The sequence below is a fragment of the Canis lupus genome, chromosome 33 (genome assembly GCF_003254725.2).
Source record: "Canis lupus dingo isolate Sandy chromosome 33, ASM325472v2, whole genome shotgun sequence".
In the NCBI taxonomy this organism is placed as follows: domain Eukaryota; kingdom Metazoa; phylum Chordata; class Mammalia; order Carnivora; family Canidae; genus Canis; species Canis lupus.
Window position 1 is genome coordinate 15,607,504 of NC_064275.1, and position 20,637 is coordinate 15,628,140.

General features: G+C 36.4%; 1 long non-coding RNA gene across 13 annotated transcripts in view; it reads left to right on the forward strand.

Annotated features, from left to right (window-relative positions):
* The window catches only part of LOC112678721 (uncharacterized), a 290,591-nt gene that overhangs the window by 164,517 nt on the left and 105,437 nt on the right, over positions 1-20,637 (forward strand). The window contains exon 3 of one of the 13 annotated variants that reach the window (XR_007408012.1): positions 16,869-16,986. The exons of 8 other annotated variants lie outside the window; for them this stretch is intronic. This is a non-coding gene — a long non-coding RNA (uncharacterized LOC112678721). Of the gene's footprint in view, positions 1-14,355; positions 14,393-16,868; positions 17,380-20,637 lie in introns of those variants that run through there. 4 more of the 13 variants (XR_003147808.3, XR_007408011.1, XR_003147796.3 and 1 more) reach the window with 4 other exon arrangements.

Here is a 20,637-nt window from a genome sequence, read left to right on the forward strand (position 1 = left end):
TATTTAAAATATAAAATGTTGGAACTGGAAAGCACCTTAGCGATAAAATGGTCCAAGACTCATTCTATGAGAAAGGAAACTTTTGGACAGAGAAATACAGTGACTCACACAGTGTCACATAGCTGGTGAGGGGTGAGCACAGTGTCGTATAGCCAGTGGAGTTCAGCTCTCTTACTACCATCCCCAACTACCTTCATTTTAACATCCCCATTCAAAAGAATCAAAAGTCCTAAAAGAATAAGCATATTCTTCAAGTTTTAATGACAGCTTTCTTTTCTAATACCCAGTCAACTCTGTCGCTGATAAATCGTCACTTCACTAAGATTAAAAGTGGGGATACTAGCCTCTGGGTTAGTAGTGTTCCTGGATGAGTAAGTAGAAACAGGAAAGCTTTGAATAAGCAATTTTTTTACACGTATGGAAACTATGTTTTCCCTTAATTTCTATCCCCCCAAAATCTGTTGAAATCCCAACTCTCAGTATGATGGTATTAGGAGGTGGGCCTTTTAGGAGATAATTGGGTTATAAGGGTGGAGACCTTGTGAATGAGTTAGTGTCCTTTTAGAAGAGAACCTAGAGTGCTCTCTCCCTCTTTCTGCCATGTTAATATACAATGAGAAGTAGCTCATCTGCAGTCAGGAAAAAGACCCTCATCAGACACTGAATCTGTCTACACCTTGATTCCTGGACTTCCAGGCTCCAGATCTGTGAGAAATAAACATCTGTTCCTCAAACCACCCAATCTATGGTCTTCTATTAGAGCAGCCTGAAATAAGACTGGTGTGTATATCAATGAAATTTCCCTTTAGGATATTTCTGCTGATTAAGCAAACTTAATTTATTCCTAAAGATAGCTATACAAGTAAGAATAGATTGCTTGAGTACTTCACCTTGTACTGAAGTAGACATAACTTAAGTAAAGGTAACATCAAATATTTTTCTATGACTTTTCCTAGATTAAACATTTTAATTAAATAATTAAAAAATAAGTGAAATCATACAAAATTGCTAATATGTGATTGTTTTTGACCTATAATAAAAAAAACCTTATTTTATATTCTTCAAACTAATCACTGGATTCTCAATTTTAATACCCCTTTAATTTTAATAACCTTTCATAGACAGGGCTTTTAAATTTAAGAATTCAATTTAAATTTTTAAATGAGGAGTAAAATGCACACCCTCACCTCTTTACAGATCACCTTTAACACTTCCTTGATTCTAGGAGAAATATATAATGTAAACCTAATTCAACCTATGCTTTACTTCAAACCAATAGCATTAATAAAAGTCACTAAGATATTAGATGGAAAGCTTGCTATTAAAACTGCATACCCTGACTCATATTCTATGACTCTACAAAACACACTGAGCAATGTGGCCATAATGGATTTCACTGGCTAGGTCTCCAGTAATGCACACAGACTTGGTAATCTATAAAGTGAGAAAGAAATAAAGGGAAATAATGTATCCCTAACTGAATATTTTAGTAAATGATTACCTTTTCGTCTTATTTTTCAATATAGTTTTTAAATAAAGAAGGAAAAAAAAGAAGTAAACAAGTTTAGCAAAAACAAAACAAAACGAGTAAATAAGTTCCCCCCAAATAAATAGAAATCTGGGAATCACTGTGCAGAGGGGGCAAATTGAGGCATTTTTCAATGAGAAGCCTTTGTTACCAGGCATGGGGATAAGTGGATGGGCATTTGGCATAGTTTAGGCTAGGGTAAAGTTTTTTAAGAAATAGAGTAAAAGTCACACTGAGTAGAGGAATATGTATTCTCCATGTAGTCTTGACTAGATATTTTTAGGAACAATGATGATGTACATTTACATATGTTAGGAATCTAGTAATCACACTGTGAGTTAAAACATATTCATAAGACCCAAAGTTAATGAAGTGAATTACAATAAAAAATTTTTAATGAGAGAGAGAAATGGAAACAAATATACCTTATATAAATAAAAAATACCATTTTATGAAATTTCGTTAGTTTTATGTAAAGAAAGGAGAACAATTTTATAGTTTTTATTCTAGATTATGGTCCTTTCTCTAAACTCGGCAACCCCAGGTGATTTGAGGATTCATCATTTTCCTTATTACATTAACTCATGAAATTTACTGGAAGATAATTATATTAGATCTAAGGTAACTGAGAACCTGCCCAAGAACTATGTATCAGACCAAGTACCTGTAGTTTTTGTCAAGACTGATTATTGAAAACTGGTATTATTGACATAGAATTGTTCCAGAAAATGGTCACTATACTAAAGTAGACATAACTTTAAGGCAACACCAGGAGTTCATATAATCAATCACTGCACCTAAGGGGCTACATAACTAGCCACTTGCCTGGATACATTTTTGGGTGATAGGTAGAAACTTTCCTTGGGCATAGACAGGGAGAAACTCACTCAATTAGTTGCACAATTGAGTTCTTGTGATGTGAATCAAAAGCATTTATATCCAATAGCAGTTGTGGAACTCAGAATAGCTAATGTTTCACATTCTTTATTAATGAAAAACATTTTCAGTGTAAATAAGTTTGATGTTTATGAAGCATCTACAGGGTGTAGAAGGAAAAATCTTAATGGCCTTCCAGAACCTTTCCAAAAATTTCAAGGTCAATCAAATGCTTTAGAGTTTCGTTTTATTTTTTCTTATTTTTTTTCATTTGTAAATAGGAGAAGACCCCTCAATATATACTTTTAAAATGAAATTAATAACCATGGAGCATTCTTCATTCAAATGTTGTGCTCCATTCTTCCTACAGTTCCCATTATGAAATAGGTGAAATCAACATTTTGTGATTTAGGCAAATGGTTAACAAGCCACCATCATTTTATTAAGAGAGCATCTACCATAATGTGCTTGATGTCATGCCCTTGTTATTCTACTAATAAACTGACAAACAGGTAAATGAGAATCTGGGTGCACTGAGGCCTTTCATTTACTCTGAACAACTTCCTAGATTTTCCAATACTCCAGTTCAGGTTTACTATGACATGATATGAGGCAAAATTAAAACTAATTGAGAGAAGGAATCTTTTAAAAATTTTTTGATAAGACCAGATCCTGCAGCAGGTGATATTATATTTCCTCTAATTTAATTCTAAGAACAAGCATTACAAAGTAGGATCAATAGTCTCATTTTTCAAATGAAGAAACTAAGGAGGAATTAACTAACTTGGGCCCTGATTTGTTGGACTCTAAAGTTTACGTTCTTGATGCCATTTTCAAAGGTGAGATATGCCATTATAACCTCAAGAGCACTAAATTAAACAACAGTTACATTTCATCTATTCAGCAGTTTTCTTTATCACTCAACTCTGGTAGATACATAACATCTCTAAATTTCTTTGCCTTTGGATTGAGGAGGGAATGCTCTATCCATAGTCACTAAACTATGTGGTTCAGAGCTCTGTAAGTTTCATGGGGCTGCTTCCAGGAAGACAGCGCACAGTTGTGGTGTCCCCAGGCTTTAAATGGAATGGCTTCTCTTTGATTTGCTTTACACATGGGTTTCCTGGGGGGGGGGGGGGGGTGTATTTTACTGATTTAAAGAAAAAAGTTTTAAAACTATGAGATTAGGTTATTTCTAAAATGCCCTCCATTTTATTGTGAACAAATATGTATATGGAACATATGGCTGCTGACTTTAAAAGCCTTATATATAGTTCAGGTATAGAAATAAAACATAAACAAAAAAAACAAAAAAAAATTACAAAAGGTCCTTAAAGGCTACTGCCTCATGTACTCATGACTATCAACTAAATGTTCCTGGTGGCTGGGACACCAGCTCCCCCACTCTGCGAGTCTTATCTGGCATACTGCAGGTGACTCTGTTCAGGGGAATGTGGGAGATTCTCCTTACATTTACTACCAGCAAAGTACATACCCTGCACTTTCCTGGCTCTGAGGAGATTGTTAGAGCCCAATGTTCTGACATTTAAAACTTAATAAATGTAGACATAGAGTATGATTTTGCATAATTTAAATCTCCATCTCATTAAAAATAAAATTTTAAATAGAGAGGGGAAAGGAAAGATACAGTCAACCACCTACAAGATAATAATGAGAGAAATAAAATGAACTATTGGCCACTTTTTCTCAAAAATTATTCTTCTGAGATAAAATCATCTTTATGAAAAGGATATAGAGCACCCTTAAGTCACCTTTTACTTTCCATATTATGAGTTATTTAAATTTGAGGGGCTAATAAATAATACCCTTCATTAGGAACCAAAGGCAGGATGGGTGTTAAGAGTCAAGCAGGTAGAGAGATACCATCAGTTTACTACTGATAGAGTTGCTGAATTGTGTGTCTTTAGGCTTGTTAGTCAAATGGGCCTGCAAAGAGTTTGTTCTTTAATTAGACCTTCATTTCCAGACACATTCATTGGCAGGTCAAAACATTCCTTTTCCCTACTGCCTCATCTCACAAAAATAGTTTGATCCTGCAAAAACACTGCATGGTCTTGAGCAGCAGAGAAATAAATAAATAAATAAATAAATAAATAAATAAATAAATAAATAAAATTTTTTTGGTGAGTATAATCTTTCTCCCCAACTCACCCATCAGAATTATCTTTCCCTTTTTTTAGCAGGAGAGAGAAAGCCACCAGCAAGGACTGGTTAATGTTATTGTTCAAGTTATTTTGTCTATTTGATTTTTCTGTGCCTCCTTCACTGTGGGTGGTTTTTGGTGGGGTTTATATGTATACAAAGATTTTTATGCTTTGTGTCTCCTCCCATTTACCCGTAGACATTCCTCTATCCCATACTTCCTTATCTTCAATCTTCCAGTCCTTTTTATCCAGGCCTCTGAATAGCTAACTAGGCCATTGATTCCTGTGCAGGAATCCATAGTATTCTCACTTCTACTCACCTTCCTTCCAGAGGGGTGGACCAGGTAGTTGTAAGGGAGAGATAGGGTGTGTTATGGCAATGGGTGGTATGAGGCTCTGTGTTACTGTTTCTGCAACTTGTACCTTCTAGTCCTATGTAAGTATAATAGCAGATGCACCATTTCCATCCTGTGATGGACTGCTGGTGCATCTGTCTATCTATGACATAGTAAGGCCAGCTCAAAATGAACCTTCCAGATAATCACTTAGTATTTCATGGTCATATGTTTCATCTCTCCTAGGGCCTAGTCAAAGGGTAGAACCTATTCTCAAAAGTGAAATAATTGTTAACACCTGGCATGTCCTTGTTTCTGACCTCCACAGGGCTGGGTTGGGATTCTTTTGTTGGAGACTGCTATAAACTCCACACTACACATCTTCCTACCACTGGTACCTCCAACAATATTGATTTACCAGATCATGAGGCCCAAGTAACAGGGCTGCTTATACCACAGCCTGGATCTGCTTCAGACTGCTCCCTACTCAAAGCAGGTAGCCTTTTGTGTCTCTGAGCATATGGGTCTGATCACAATGTTTAGGTGTATGATGTGTTGCCTTTTGAAGCCAGTGTAGTCAACTAGGCTTCATTCTTTAGAGCCATGGATGTGAGACTCATAAGTTTGAAGTTTACTTTGAAGGGGATATCTCAGGAAACTCCTGACCACTTCACTCTTAAAAATTTTACTGTAGGTTTGTCTACCACCCTATGGATAAGTGCAAGTGTTGAACAAATGCCTCTACTTAACTAGCCACCTTCGCTCTTGCTGCCCCATCTACATGTATCTTTCATGGATTTTATGAATGTGGCTTTCTGTGAGATGTTCAGATAGTCCAGATTTCTTTGGACAATATTATGATGGAAGGCAAGAGCATGAACATAGCCCTGACAGTAATATGTTAATGAATATTATCTGTTTCATGTGAATAGAAACTGTTTCTCATCCTCTTTTCTGACTAAAATAGAAAAGAATACATTCGTCAAAGCAGTGGCAGCAAAGCATGTTCCCAAGACCCTATTAATCTGTTCCAGCAATCAGACTACATCTAACATAGCAGAATTGATTGAACTTGTGAAGGTCCATGGTAAATATCCAGAGTTTGTCCATTTTCTGCAGGAGTCTGAGTGGCAACGGAAAATGAATTATGATATCATAAAAACCACCACTATTTTATCCTCTAGGTCTTTAATGGTGGCACTAATGCATACCAACCCCATTTGGTGATGATATTTTTTTTTTACTAGCTTTTACTCATAAGCCAATCACCCATTGTGGGAGTTACTTTAACTACCAAACATGCCAATCCTGATTAGACACTCGGGACCTGGAAATGACCATGGGATGTGTTCATACACCCAGTGGACCACTAAGAGATTGACTTGCACTAAAATTCCATTTATTATCTGGCTTTTGTATACCTCATTCTGTAGGGGATGGAATGATGACATTTCGGATCTTTGAATAGCAATGTCAATCCATCTCTATGTGCATCTCAGTATTTAAAATGTCTGGGTATTCCCCCAATATATAGTCTCCTGAATTAAATTCTTTAGGCCCATTGGTTTAGCACTAATGGAATTCTTAGAGTATATACTTGCCTTAGGGTGTAAATAGGACCCTAAGAGGCTTGCTAATGGCATGTGCCTAGGGATACCATGTCCTATTAACCATCTTCACAACTGCTGGCAGGTCAATTTCCCTTGGCTCTCCCTCTGACTTTTCTATTTCCTATGATAATTTGGCCCCCAGTGTGTGTCAATTAAGATTAGTCATCTGGCTTTTATTACTTTGTGGCCAAGTCCCTGTGGCACTTACCAGCCCAACTCTGTTACCACCTATCCTACTGTCAGCCCTAGCTCAAAGAGGAGAGCCATAGAACAACTTTGTGATGCTGGCACACTCTCATGAGCATTCTTCATGGCTTTGGCAAATTTTGTTTCTGGTGGCCTTTTCAGGAAACAATATGTGGTGGGTTTTCTTGGCTCATTGCATACATTCAAACCAGCATAAACACTTTTATCAATCCTTTGATTCCTTCCTCTTTTATATGCCAGGGAAGGAAACCCAGGATTTCCATGGTCTCTCCAGGCTTTTAAGAGCCACCCTAGTAACGTGTTGTTCAATCCTCCGTGGTTCTTGCTAGGTTATTATATCCCACATCCCAAAAACCTGACCCTCAAATCAATGAATCCTTACTTGTATGGTCTTGTGTTTAAAGCCCCTGATCAAGGGCCCCAGTATCAAAGCCTAGGGATACTACTATGGCTCCTATAGATACACGCCAACTAATTCTTGCAGCTTCTATTCTCCCTTATTAGTATCTTTAAGTTCCCAGTTATACTGGGATTTAATGCTAGGTATTGGCTTAACTTTGTGATTAGGTAGCTAACTAGCAGATAAAACCAGTTCTTATAGTAAAAAGCTGTTGCCTTAAGAGGGGGGGGGGTAATATTATGTCTTCTCATGTTCTAAGTCATACACCAAATAGTGGGGCACCTGTATCAGTTTTGAGAGTTCATGGGAGGCCTACAGAACCCAAAATGCTGCATACGCCTAGATGGCCATACTTGCTTTGGCATAATATTCTTGCCTTAGCTAAGCATTTAGTAAGTTCTGTGACCCCAATTACCAGCTCTCACATTTGTCTTCAGCTGTGTCTCCTTCCACTACAGGAAATAAGGGCCTTTTGTCATCCAAAGAAACCCTCACCTCTCAGACTTAGCTTTTGATTCTTGTTAATAGCCCTCAGTTTCTCATTATTCCTTGGCCTAGCATCAGTACAACTTAGTAATAAACAGCCAATTTCACTGTCTTTTTTTTTTCTTTGCACTGTCATTTTAGACATTGCTTCTCCCAAGGGTACCAGAATATACCACAACAAGATATGCCTTTTTTGGCATATGGATTATGTTACCAAAGGCTACTGAGAATTGGCAGATTAGGAAAACCTCTAAAAACAGGGATATGTTTTCCTTTTATAAAGGAAATTTACATTTATAAAGACATCTCCCTCTATAGTACCAGGAAGAGGAGAACCCTCTTATCAATGGAGAAGACACTGAATTAACATAATACCTTAAGCCCTAACATAAAACCTTACTAAACAACTCTGTTTTTGGAGCATTTAAGATGGCCTGGTAATAAGAAGACCTTATGTTTGCCTTGTCTCTTGTTCAAATTATTGTGAACACTCAGGAACTCAATCTGAAGACTGAGAGAAGAAATTGCACAACTAAGCGAGGAAAGAGACTACACTGAGGGAGGTAGGAAATGAGAAGACATGATATGGGGGAGAAAAGAATCACAGGTGTTGTGGAGGGGAGGGAGCCCTAATCATGGAGAGAGGAGAGAAAGAGAGAGAGAGAGAGAAAGAGAGAGAGAGAAAGAAATAAAGCAGCAGGCAGGAGATTGCACAAGGAAAATACTTCCCCAAAATCATTGTCTGGGAAAACTAGAAGGGCTGATTATCACAAATTTTTTAAGCAGTGGAGCTGAAATGTCTGAATTTTTAGAAGTCCATGCCATTGCCAGGGTTGAGCCTGGTGGGCATCATGGTGGTCCTGTTGAGAAGGAGGGCAGAGGCCCAGGAACAGACATGGTCTGAGGATCCCCTGGGTTACACCAGGTGAGATAGTTCCCCTTCCTGGAGTACTTTGGGAGAGGTGGCATTACCTCTCTGGAGATAAAAGAGCCCCTGGGGGCTATTGAGCTGCCCCTGCTCACATATGAACAGAGATGTGTGCTGAGGGCAGATAACCTGGATGCTGGCTTTTTGCTGTGTTTTACCATAAACTCTGAAGCCCTGCCTGGTCATGCAACTGCTTTTCTGGGATAAACCTGTACCAGCCACAGTGAGACCCTTCCCCAGAGGATCAGTGCAGCTCTGTGTTACACCGGGTCCCTGAAATTTGGAGTTTTGAACCCAGCTAGTGCACCTGAGCTTAAACACAGGAGCTCTGCACTTCCTCTGAGAGGGCAGGTGGTGTGGACACAGACAGGGTGAAGGCAGGGATCTGATGAAAGCTTGGGACACAGGAGGGGAAATTGTTTGCCCTTTTGTGAGGGCTTCCTGAATAGCAGAGGGCACAAACTCCCTTCTCTGGGGAAGAGAGCTGGTCAACACCATTTTTCACCCCTCTCATCAGTATGGACAGACTTCAGCAAGCAGCCCAGCACACAGAGTGGAGGCTTGAGCCTCTTACACCAAGCCTTATGCACCCTAGTCTGTGAAGATGTGTTTTTCTAATAGGACAAGTATGACTGAGGGCCAAAGCAACAGCAGGCTCCTCCCCAAAAAGACCAGCACAAACAACCCCCCTTCACCACATGCACCGGTCTACTGATCATAGAGTGCTGAAAAGTTTTAGCTCTGGTGGAAATAGGACCAAACACAGGCTTTCCTAACAGAGATCTAGACAAAATGCCAAATGGAGGAATTCATACCAAAAGAATGAACAAGAAGAGATCATGGCCAGGGAGCTAATCAAAATAGAGATAAGTAATATGTCTGAACTAGAATTTAAAACAACTATCAAAGATAATAGCTGGGCTTGAGAAAAGCAGAAGAAACCTGAGAGACCCTTATCATAGAAATAAAAGACCTAAAAACTAGTCAGGCAAAAATTTAAAATGCTCTGAGATGCAAAATTGATTGGATGTAATGACCACAAGGATGGAAGAACAAATAAGTGATATAGAAGATAAAATTATGGTAAATAATGAAGCTGAAAATATGGAAAGAAAAATACTGGATTATAAATGTATACCTTAGGAACTCAGTGGCTCCATAGAGCATAACATTTCTATCAGGAGTCCCAGAAGAAGAGGGGGAGGGGGTAGAAGGTTTATTTAAGCAAATTATAGCCACAGAATTCCCTGATCTGGGGAAAGAAACATCCAAATCCAGGAAGTACAGAGAACTCCCACAAAATAAAAAAACAAGTCAGCAACACCAGGATATGTTGTAGTAAAATTTGCAAAATACAGAGTTAAGGAAAGAAAGCAAGGAAAAAGAAACCCCTAACCTACAAGGGAAGACAAATCAGGTCAGCAGCAGATCTATCCACAGAAATCTGGCAGGCCAGAAGAAAGTGGCATGATATATTCAACATGCCAAATGGGAAAATATGCAGCCAAGTATACTTCATCTAGCAAGGCTGTTACTCATACTAGAAGGAGAAATAAAGAGTTTTCCAGACAAACAAAAACTAAAGGGATTTGTGACCATGAAACCAGACCTGCAAGAAATATTAAAGGAGATTCTTTGAGTGGGAGAAAAAGACCAAAAGAAACAAAGACTAAAAAGGAACAGAGAAAATCTCCAGAAACAGCAAGTTTACAGGTAATATAATGGCACTAAATTCATATCCGTCAATAATCACTCTGAATGTAAATGGGCTAAACGTTCCAATCAAAAGACCTAGAGTATCAGAATGGATTAAAAAAAAAAGAAAAAAAAAAAAACAAAACAAGACCTATCTATATGCTGCCTGTAAGAGACTCATTTTAGACCTAAAGACACTTCCAGATTGAAAGTGAGGGGATGGAGAACCAATTATCATGCTAATGAATGTGAAAAGAAAATCAGAGTACCCATACTTATTCAGACAAACTAGATTTTAAACCAAAGACTATATAACAAGAGACGAAGAGGGGCACTATATCATAATAAAGAGGTCTATCCAACAAGAAGATCTAACAATTGCAAATACTTATGCCAAAAGATTGGGAGCACCCAAATATATAAAACAATTAATAACAAATATAAAATAACTCATTGATAATAATACAATAATAATAGAAAACTTTAACACCCCCTTATAGCAATGAACAGATAATCTAAGCAGAATCGACAAGGAAACAACAGCTTTGAATGACACACTGGACCAAATGGACTTAACAGATATATTCAGAACATTTCATCTAAAATCAGCAGATACACATTCTTTTTGAGTGCACATGGAACATTCTCCAGAATAGATCACATACAGGATCACAAAGCAGGCCTCAACCAGTACAAAAAGATTGAGATCGTACCATGCATATTTTCAGGCTACAACACTATGAAACTTGAAGTCAACCACAAGAAAAAATTTGGAAAGACCATGTGTATGTGGAGGTCAAAGAACATCTTCCTAAAAAATGAATGTGTTAACCAGGAAATTAAAGAAGAAATTTAAAAATGGAAGCAAATAAAGATGAAAACAGAACAGTCCATACTTGGGATGTAGTGAAGGTGGTCATGAGATGGAAGTATATAACAAAATAGGCCTATCTCAAGAAGCAAGTAAAGTCTCAAATACACAACCTAACTTACATCTGTAGGAGCTAGAAAAGGAACAGGAAATAAAACCTAAAGCCTAAAGCAGAAGAGAAATAAAGATTAGAACAGAAATAAATGATACGGAAACAAAAAACAGTAGAACAAATCAATGGACCTAAAAACTGGTGTTTTTGAAAGAACTAATACAATCGATAAACCTCGAACCAGACATATCAAAAGGAAAAAAGACCCAAATAAACAAAATCATGAATGAAAGAGATCACAACCACCACCACAGAAATACAAATATAAGAGAATGTTATGAAAAATTATATGTCAACAAATTGGGCAATTTGGAAGAATTGGATAAATTCCTAGAAACACACAAACTACCAAAGCTGAAGCAGGAAGAAATAAAAAATTTGAAAATTTGGATAGACTTATAACCAGCAAAGAAAGTGAATCGGCATTCAAAAATCTCCAAAGAAACAAAACTCTTGGGCCAGATGACTTCCCAACGGAATACTGCCAGGCATTTAAGGAAGAGTTAATACCTATTCTTCTCAAACTGCTCTCAAAAATAGAAACAAAAAGAAAACTTCCAAAGTCATTCTACGAAGCCAGCGTTACCTGGATTCCAAACCAAAGACAGCACCAAAAAGGAGAATTACAGGCCAATCTCCCTGATGAACATGGATGCAAAAATTCTCAACAAAATACTAGCAAATCAAATCCAACACTGCATGAAAAGAATTATTCAGCACAATCAAGTGGGATTTATTCCTGGGCTGCAAGCGTGGTTCAATATTTGCAAATCAATCAATGTGATACACTACATTAATAAAAGAAAGGTTGAGAACCATAGCATGCTCTCAACAGATGTAGAAAAAGCATTTGACAAAATACAGCATCCATTCTTGATAAAAACCCTCAACAAAGTAGGGAGAGAGGGAACATACCTCAACATCGTAAGGCCATATATGAAAGATATTGAGAACTAATATCCTCAATGGGGGAAAGCTGAGAGTTTTTCCTCTCAGGAAAAAAACAGGGATGTGCAATCTCACCTTTGATGTTTAACATAGTACTGGAAGTCCTAGCCTCAGTAATCAGACCACAAGAAGAGATAAAAGACATCCAAATCAGCAAGTAGAAATCAAACTTTTACATAGAGTAGACAACTTTTACATACAGTAGACTACTTATATAAAGTAGACTTTTACATAGAGTATCATTTACATGATACTCTATGTGGAAAACCCAAAAGACTCCACCAAAAAAATTGCTAGAAATTGTTTGAAAACAAGTTCAGCAAGGTCACAGGATACAATTCAATCTATAGAACTCTGTTGCATTTCTATACACCCATAATGAAGCAGCAGAAAGGGAAATCAAGGAATTGATCCCATTTATAATTGCACCAAAAACCATGAGAAAACTAGGAATAAACCTAACCAAAGAGGTAAAAGATCTGTACTCTGAAAACTATAGAACACTTATGAAGGAAATTGAAGAGAACACAAAGAAATGGAAAAACCTTCCATGCTCATGGATTAGAAGAACAAATATCGTTAAAATGTCTATATTACCCAAAGCAATCTACACATTAACTGCAATCTCAATCAAAATATCACCAGCATTTTTCACAGTTAGAATAATCCTAAAATGTGTATGGACCACAAAAGACCCTGAATAGACAAACAGTCTTGAAAAACAAATCAAAGCTGGAGGGATCACAATTTCAGACTTCAGTTATATTACAAAGCTGTAGTCATCAAGATAGTATGGAACTGGCACAAAAAAATAGATCAGTGGAACAGAATAGAAAACCCAGAAATGGACCTACAACTATATGTCAACTAATCTTTGACAAAGGAAGAAAGAATATCCAATGAAAAAAAGACAGTGTCTTCAACAAATGGTGTTGGGAGAACTGGACAGCCACATGCAAAAGAATGAAACTGGACCACTTTCTTACACCATAAAAACAAATAAATTCAAAATAGATGAAAGACCTAAATGTGAGACAGGAAACCATCAAAATCCTAGAAAAGAACAAAACAGAAACCTCTTTGACAGTCACAGCAACTTCTTACTAGACATGTTTCTGGAGGCAAGGGGAACAAAAGTAAAAATGAACTATTGGGACTTCATCACGATAAAAACTGCACAGCAAAGGAAACAATGAACAAAACTAAAAGCAGCCTATGGAATGGGAGAAAATATTTGCAAATGTCATATCTAATAAAGGGTTAATATCCAAGATCTATAAAGAACTTAAGAACTTATCAAGTTCAACATCCAAAAAACAAATAATCCAATTAAGAAATGGGCAAAAAAAGGAGCCTCAGATTGCAGCCTAGATTTAGGAATGTTCTTGCCACGCCAATGGGGAGTCCATAGGTTTCCCATTAGAGACAAAAGTTACCCATTAGAGGAGTTCCACAGCAAGGGTTTGGCTTTAGTAACCCCCCCACCCTCCCACCTCCTCACCCCCACCCCTACCCCCACCTTTGGCCATCCTGTGCTCAGTCATTGTCTGGAAGCAGCCTTGGGCAAAAGGAGTCTTGGTGAATGCCTTAGTGTTAATACTGAAGTGGATTTGAAAGCATGGCTGCCAAAGTAATCACCCCACAGCAGATTTTCCTGAAGGGATATGTGAAATACATCTTTATACCCCGCCCCCCACATTAAGCATTAGCTTATAACTTTTAGAAATTACATTATAAAGTAGTTCTTAGAATTAAAGTAAGGTTCTAAAATATAAGGTCAATAACAGATAGATTGGGGAATACAGTGGAAAATGATAGAACACCAGACAGGACGTCAAAAGAATTGTGCTTTGGTTATTAACAGTTGTCCAAGCCACTCAGCTCCTCTGAAGCTCCATTTTTCCAGTCAATTAAATGGAATAATAGATAAATGGATAATAGAGTTGAATATCCCTTATTTAAAGCTAGGGTACTGACTATTTAAAAAATTACTTAAGGAAAAAAAGTTTTAATGATTTATTTATTTATGTCCTATATATTTTGTATTTTTGTAAAAGAAATATGTAATTACAGTCTTTTGACTAAGGCCCATATGTTTGCATTTATATTTGCTAACTAGAATTCTGCCTTTTTTATTTTTGCAATCTGAGCTCAGAATCTAACTTTTAATTCATTTTCACCCAATCTTTTATAGTTGTTTTCCTATACCTGACTTGACAGTGCTGCTTTTGTAAGTTGACCTTCCTTAAAGTATCCTAAGAATTCAAGGAATTCTCATGGAAACCTATACTGTTTTTTCTTTTGCAACCATATATCATTTACATATGTAATTCTTAATTAAATAGGCTTAGGATCAATTCTTGGTAAAATACAACCCAAGTCATTAGTTATTAATACATTGACACTACATACATCTGTTAGGATTGACTATGCTCTTTGACATGGAATGAAGTTTACGGACATGAGATTATATACAGTAGTTTACATGAAGATGGATTAAGAAAACTTCTGCCAATCTCAGTGGGCTTTTGAAGATTTTCAATGCATTGATCTACAGCAGAGATCCTTGAACAACCTGGGGTTTATGAGCAATGACCCCCTTCCCCCACACAGTTGCAAATCCACTTGTAACTTTTGATTCCCCCAAAACATAACTACTGATAACAGCCTGCTGTTGACCAGAGCCTTACTAAGAATATAGTCAATTAACACATATTTTGTATATGTATTGTATATTGTATTCTTACAATAAAGTAAGCTGGAGAAGAGAAAATGTTAAAATCATAAGGAAGAGAAAATACATTTACAGTTTTATAACATGTATTGGGAAATAAACCACATATAAGTGGACTTGCACAGTTCAAACCCATGTTATTTAAGGATCAACTGTATATTGATTTAATTAATAAGCTAATAATCCACAAGTACCAATCATCTGATTATTTTTTGAAGTTTTATACTCTACATCTTTCTATTTTGATTATTCTTTGTCTTCTCTCTGCCAAGACATGGTTTCTACAAAAACTCCATTTTAGGATAATTTCTTTACACAAATGCTCACATGCACTAGATATTTTCTGGGAACCCACAGGTAATGCTTCTTTCTTGAAAGACACACATCTAAGACTCTCTTACTTGGTATCACCAGTGACTTGTTTGGCTTTGTTTTTTGTTTTTTGTTTTTTTTTGTTTGTTTGTTTTTTTTAATTTATTTATGATAGTCACAGAGAGAGAGAGAGAGGCAGAGACATAGGCAGAGGGAGAAGCAGGCTCCATGCACCAGGAGCCTGACGCGGAATTCGATCCCGGGTCTCCAGGATCGCGCCCTGGGCCAAAGGCAGGCGCTAAACCGCTGCACCACCCAGGGATCCCTGGCTTTGTTATATTAATTCTTACTTTCTCCCTTTTCATTGAATACCATTCTAACTGGAAAGTATTAGCTTAAATGATCTAAATAGCCCCATAATTAATACTGATTCAAATTAGCTGTCTACACAGTACCAATTCAACCCTCTTTATTCAATTGAACTCTGAGGGATTTTTTTTCTCAGATGAGTTGAGGTCCTTTAGCAGTTTCTAACTTTTATATTGTTAGATTTAGACACATCTTAAATTCTTCTAGCCGAGAGTGAGTTTGACTCTGTAAGTTTAGACTATATTAACTGACCATTACATTTTATCCAGATATTTGAAAAGGAGAACAGGAAAATTGGCCAACAGGTAGGGGTAATGCTGCTTCATTTAAGATTTTCAAGTCCCTTTTCTTTACTTCACATAATTTGGTGCATTTTCCCTTATCTTTTTTTATTATGAGGTTAGAGCGCCTAAATCAGTGAAAGTATTTCTTGACTCTTTATTATGTGTTAGATATTATGGAAAAAATGAAAAGATTCATAAGGTTCAGTCCCTATCCTAATGAAGCTGACAATAAATTGGGTAGCTTTAAACAAGTAATCATATCATGAGACAGAAAATCTATTAATTTGAACAAATTGTATTGATTATAAAACAAAGTAACATGATACAAGCTGTAGTGGGAACTTCAGAAAGGAAGTTAGGATGTAGGTGTTTAGACTGAGATTTAATGAACAAAAAAGAGTCAAAGAAAAAGAAGAAAGAAGAGAGAGAGAGAGAAAGAAAGAAAGAAAGAAAGAAAGAAAGAAAGAAAAGAAAGAAAGAAAGAAAAGAAAGAAAGAAGAAAGAGAAAATGGAAGAAAGAAAGATCTCGAAAAGGGCATTCAGGGAGAAATGATTAAGATGCATGTTGTCCCTGAAACAGAAATAAACGTATTATATTTAAGGAATAGAATTAAGTCTAAAGTTGTTCAAGTATGAGTTCCAGGGATTGTAGCATGAGGTAAGGTCAGAAAACAGAGGTAGACTATAAAATGTCCTGTCTAGTTTTGGTGTAAAGTCTTTTCTAGATTTAGTGGAAAGCCTGGAGAGGGTTTTAAGCAAGGGAGTATACATTTTATACATTACATCCTATGATTCTATGATAAAATTTCATATATATGATGTATTATATATTATAACTGTTATGTATTATATTTTATGTATACAATACATACATTATATTAATAAGTGATTAATTATAAATTAAATAAGCATACTATTCTTTATGGCTAGAGACATAGAATCTAATATTATGAATATTTTTCTTTTATGATTGTTTTGAGGTTCTATTTATTCATCCTTTTTTTGTAGGACCTTGAATATATGGCTATATCTCATGAGATTTTGACATCAAAAGTTAGTGAAGAGGCATATTCTGATATGATCCACAGATGTGTTAGAGACAGGTGCTGCTCACCAAATTCTCCAGGTGCTCTCCAACATTTTCTAATTCTTCTTGCAGTAATGTGGAGGCCAATGGATTATGCATAAGAATTATGAGTATTACTCCTGGACTAAGACAGTTAAGAACCAGTTAAGACCTATGACTTGGAGGTCATATGTTGAGATGGCTGTCTTATGACCAGGTGAATCCTATTTTCTAAGTGAAAATGCCCCCAACGACTGCCAACACATTTTGTAAGGAGGAGTAAACTTTTGGGCTAAGACCTTAAGATCTCTGAAGGCATTTTTATTGTGGTTGCTTAGTGTTACTTTGAATAATAAATAGGCAACCTATTCTTCCAGCGAGCTGAAGAAAATAGCCTAAAGAAGGTCTCATATCCTTAGAAATGCAAGAATTTCTCAATCCTCTCACTATTCTAGGACTCACCAGGTGTAAGGACCTAGCAATCCTTTCATTTGTTTAACAGTTTAAAATTTACATATGGCAACCAGTGAAAGACAAAATTACAAGCAGCAAAATAAAATACATGCACTTATTTTGGATCTTAGGGATTGCAATTCAGGAGAAATTGGAAGTGTGCTCTGGAGAGACACTTTCCAGAGGTTAGAGTTTTTAATAAGGAAGGAGAGAATTTACATAAAATGATTTGAACGAAATGTGATTGGTGCCAGTATAGCTGTGGTTACACTGATCTCTATGTGATGGGTTGCTAGGGCTAGCATTAGGTAGAAAGTCCATTCATGTCTATTTTAACATATAGCAGATGCCTTGGCTTTTAACTGAGTTCAGCAAAAATTCCAAGAATTTGAGACAGAAGATGTTCATGAACCCCACTTCCTCAAAGTCCTCCTGGCTCCATTTTAAATAACCTTCTTAATAATGCTTCACTTTATTTTCTTCATTATCACAAAAAACAGTCATACATATTCATACATACATTTACTCATATAAGATCTATTGTGACCCTCATTAGAAAGCAAGAGTGAGAATCATATTTCCTTTTAATCAATAAGGAAACTGATTAATGAGCTTAAATACCCTGATCGATGCACCCAGCTACCAAGAGAGAACTCTTTATTCCACTATAACCCTATGTATGTGTATATGCATGTAAAATATTTATGTACGTAACACACATATGCATAGATGCCTAAATTTAAGTGGTTTTTAGCACAACAGAGAGTAAAATCCTGATATTTCTCCTGATTTCTAAATCTGTCATCTAGAGTACTAATGAATAATATTAGCAGTTTAATTTTCTCCAGCCCACAAAACAGCTGAAGGTTAAGAAAGCTGAGGTATTTTGAAGAAAACTGAGAGTCACATCTTGGCTGTAAACATGCCAGTTGTATGTCCTTGACCTAGTCAGTTACTGTCTACGGGTCTCAGTTTCCTTGTCTATGAAATAAAGGTGCTAGAATAAATAATTCCTAATAACTTTTATGGTTTCAAATGTTATACTTTTATTTTGAAACCACTAGATGATAATCTGAGCAATAGAATTTTACTTCAAGAGCAGTCAAAGATGATTATTATATTTAATGTGGTTTTAAAGAAGCATTTTTATAATTTAAGGAGTTGAATCAGAAGACTCAAGATATGTCTTAAATGGACTTGGAGATTATTTTAAGTCATAGTGTCTTTCAGTAAAACCACTTGAAAAAATTCACTGTTTGAGCTTTAATTTTAAAGGTTATTTTCAAGGGCCATAAGGTGAAGTGCAGTATAAAGACCTAGATTTTCATTGTTCCTTCATTATCAACTTCCTTCCTCATTCTGGGCAAGTAAATTCGTTCTATATTCCTCAGTTAAAGAAAAAAAAAAAAAACACCAAAAAATTGACTAGAATAATACTTGGCTACTACAAGAAATCATAAATTCTCAGGGGGAGAAATGAAAGCACACATTTATATTCTCTGGCTGATGGCAATTTGAATAATAATTACTTGGTTAGTTTCATTGAGAATCTACTAAGTACTCAGCACTTTCTTTCACTTGGAGGATTTGGAAAAATTAATCTTCCTGGCCTATTCTACACTCTAGTTGCTGCTGCATAATGGTCAAATGAAGGATTCACTTCCAAAAGTCAGTGACTTTTCATCAGCATTATCTCTAGAAAAAATTATGAATAGGTAAAATTCATCTTCCTTGTTCTCAAGTTTCTCTTCCATGACTCAGCTCTTCTTATATCTGCTGTGGGTGCCCCACCAGTCCTATTGGCGCCCAAGTCTGTGTCTGATCACAGGGAGCCAGGCTCTCTGACATACTGCTTTCCCCTACACTCTCCTCAGAAGGGTCTTTTTTGGAGAAAGACCGATAAACATGTTTCTTCAAATATGTAAGCAATTGATATCACTTAATGATTTCTTAAGAGGATGTAGTGGATCAAACCATAAGAAAAAAACATAAGTTAAATCTGTATCTCTAAGTAGATGAAATGTAAGATTTTATTTTTATTTTTCTAAAGGTTTCACTTACTTATTCATGAAACACACAGAGACATAGGCAGAGGGAGTAGCAGGCTCCATGCGGGATGTGGGATTCGATCCCATGATCCCCGAGATCATGCCCTGAGCGGAAGGCAGAGGCTAAACCACTGAGCCACCCAGGTGCCCCAAAATGTCAGGTTTTAAATCAAGTTGGGTGGGAGCAATCCTAATACTTACTGAACATACTGTGTGAGCCCGAAGCTGTGAAAAGTAGTTTTCACATATATTATCTTCTATCTGTACAGTAACCTCATGGTTAGACACTATGCTTTTTTTCTATAGAGATAGAGAATTGTGTTTGGGAAAGATTAAGCAATTTACTGAAGGTTACAAAGTCAGTTAAGTAACAGAACGGGGATTCAGATCCAGGTCTATCTGACTGCAAAATCCACACTTTTCTTCCCATTGCATTTTCATGATTCTGAAATGTTTTGAAAAGAGCTGTAAGCCCCTGAGGCTGGCCCTGCTTAAAGCTTTATAGAAGCACACTTTTAACTTTTGTTAATTGCCAAGTAATGCTAAGCTTTAAAACATCTCTCACAGTTCAAACCACTTTTGCCCATCCTGGGTCTCCTATAAACAAAAAAATGCTCTGAAAAAAAAGAAGAAAAATGAAAGAAAAACAGTTTATAACACCTACAAACACGATTGGTTGGTTACTTGATACTTGGTTACTTGAAATTCCAGACCTATTGTTTTCTTGCTCATTTAATGTAACTTTTACAAAAATATAAACCATAGTGAAAATAATACCGATCCTTCCTGGATAGGCCAACCAACTGGATTTACTACACTTCCATCTTTTACTGCTTTAGAATATCTTTTTCTCAAGCTTGAAATATTGGAAGTCTAAAGGAGGATCAGGAAAATTAGCAGTGAGTTTAAGAGCATATATTCAAATATAGAGAACTGAAAGAACAAAATAATGTTTTATGTTAAGCCACAGTTCAAATTAGTATTATTTTATATAATACATAATATAAAATCTTACATCTTATACTAATGTAAAATTATATTAATGCAAAAATATTTGCAAGGCCCTCCTCTGTAAAACCATTCCTTCTTGCCACCTCCACCCACCACTCAATTAGATTATTCTGTGGATCCAGGGACTTTCCATTATATTTAGTTTGACCTCTTACTCTTTTTCCCAATCATGCCATACCCTACATTTCTCTATTGAATT